The following is a 2,500-nucleotide window of genomic DNA, read 5'->3' as shown; positions in this document are numbered from 1 at the left end:
GGGTGCGTTCTTTTGGTCCCTCTGCCTTTCAGAGGACAAGTTTTCTTTGATCCTGCATCTCTACCAGTATTGGAGGAGGAGACGCCTATCGTAGGACGGCAGGCAACCCTCAAGTTAATCTCCAAGTGGGTGGATTGTGGTATCTGGGAAAAAAAAAAAAAAAAAAAAAAAAAAAATAGCCAAATGCCTCGTCATCTAATTAGTGACGCGCATGAATGGATTAACGAGATTCCCACTGTCCCTATCTACTTATCAAAAATGGCAAGCAGTTTATTTGGAATGACAAAATTTTCGATGCGGATTCTATTACTAAAAAAATTGACAAATGGAAAATTCATCCGTCTAAAAGATTAAGATTTAAGTTTAATAAAGAACTCAATCAAGAAACAGATTACAAAATTTTTACAGATGGTTCAAGCAATGAAATTGGAGCTGGGTCAGCTTTTGTAGTTATGAAAGAGCAAAAATTATTAGACACCAAACAATATTCATTACCAAAGTACAGTAACAATTTTGAAGCAGAAGCTATGGCTATAACCAAGGCCATAGAATATATTAGTTTACAACAAAATCGAAGCACCTATCATTTGCTGACAGACAGCCTGTCAGTCCTACAGGGGATAAATAATCCAGAAAACCTCAACCCCTATATATTTAAAATTAAGCAACTGCTCCAAAATGCTTCAGTAAACAACCAAATTATTCTAACATACGTAAAAGGACACAGTGGAAACATCGGCAACGACATAGCAGACGAATTGGCAAAAAAGGCAATAAGATTCGGAGAAGAAGTAGGGGTCCAAATTTCTAAGAATTTTATCAAAAAGGAGTTACAAAAAAAATTGTATCACAAATGGGAACAACTTTGGGCCCAAGACAAAATAGCTCGAAAAAGCTATATACACAATTGGATAAAACATATTAATCAGATTCCAAATCAATTTATTGCAAATTATCAGATTTCACAAATTTTAACAGGACATGGACGGTTTCCTCACTATCTGTTCAGGTTCGGGATAAAACAAAACAGAATCTGCCCTTGCAACATGGAAGAAACGGACATAGAGCATTATTTTACGATTTGTAAACTAACCGAAAAATATAGAGCACAGCTGAAGAGATTTTGTGGAGGCCCTGCTCAGGGAAAACGGGAACTTATTGAAAATGTACAGGCCAGGGCGATCCTGGAGGAGATGGTCGATACGATCAATAATAAACTGTAGGGACGTTACAGAGCATTAGGCAAACTGGGGAAAAAAAAAAAAAAAAAAAAAGAAAATTCCCGGCGGCGATTCCGTCACAAAAAAGAGGGAAAACGAGGCCGATTGCACTGCCACCGTCACCATCACTACGGGGAGGAGAAGTATAAACCCGACCACTTCATCACATTGACACACGCCTCTCTATTTTGGAAAAAAAAAAAAAAAAAAAAAAGAAGGACTTCAATGCCAATCGGGTTCAACCTTTCCATGGTTGATAAGTTCGACCGGCAGCTCGCTGGTGGACCATAGGAGAGGTGAAGGGCGATCATGATCGGAGTTCTACTCGCCTCTGCCCTCCCTCCTTTCTCGGGATCAATTGACTGCCATCTGGAAGGACATGGTCTCATCTCTTTGGATTCCAACCGAGATCCACAAGTTGTGGTGAGGACTGAGACCTTCCACATGATGGCATGGCGAGTCAACTGAGGCCTCAAGGACAGGCCATCATGGCGGTTCATAATACTGGCCCTCTCGAGATGGTGACCCTAAAAGGACACAGTAACGGCCACTATTCCTACCCTCTTTAGTGGCATGTTCGTAGCCGGGAACTCAAAATTAAAAAAAAAAAAAAAAAAAAAAACGATAATATAATTAATCGATTGTCTCACTCAGGAAGCCTTGGTCTGCCGCGAATCAACGAATGTACAATACTGTAGTATAAAAAAGAGAGTGAGAATGAAAAAGAAGAAAACCAGGAAAAAAAAAAAGAAAAAAAAAGAAAAAAAAAGAAAAAAAAAGAGAAAAAGAAAACGAAAAGAACAAAAAAGAGAATGAAAAAAGGGATATAAGAAAGAAAGAAAGAAAATAGGAAAAAGGGGAAGGAAAGAGAGGGGAAGGAGAAAAGGAAAAGAAAGAAGAGAGGAAAGAAACAAAAATAAAAAAAAAATAATAAAAAGGAAAAGAAAAAAGAACAAAAATTAGCCCGATAAAATAAGAAACGAAAAAATATCAGACAAGAATCTTCAGTGCAAAATATTGATATATTGTTTTGTATTTAGTGAAACTAGACATATATAGCTTTATATTATTATTCTAATTTCAAACATATACATAATGTAAGAGCCTGGGCAGTGGTGAGGAAGCCGTTAACAGGATGACAGGAAAATGAAAGTCATTCAAGCGCCAGCTACTTGGCCTTCGTATAAGGGTTCTTTTTCCCAAACAAGGGAGGGCTTCGGCCCTACCCCAGTGCGGAAGCCAAGACCTGAGCAACAGGGGGGCACATTGGGGACACTTTT

The 2,500-nt window shown here is 38.4% G+C and overlaps 1 pseudogene; it reads left to right on the top strand.

Moving 5' to 3' along the window:
* Nucleotides 1-2,500, top strand: part of LOC142793196 (large subunit ribosomal RNA) — a 7,673-nt pseudogene that overhangs the window by 3,311 nt on the left and 1,862 nt on the right.

The sequence above is a fragment of the Rhipicephalus microplus genome, unplaced genomic scaffold (assembly GCF_043290135.1).
Source record: "Rhipicephalus microplus isolate Deutch F79 unplaced genomic scaffold, USDA_Rmic scaffold_290, whole genome shotgun sequence".
Taxonomy (NCBI): Eukaryota; Metazoa; Arthropoda; class Arachnida; order Ixodida; family Ixodidae; genus Rhipicephalus; species Rhipicephalus microplus.
This window is presented reverse-complemented; position numbering and strand designations above follow the sequence as displayed.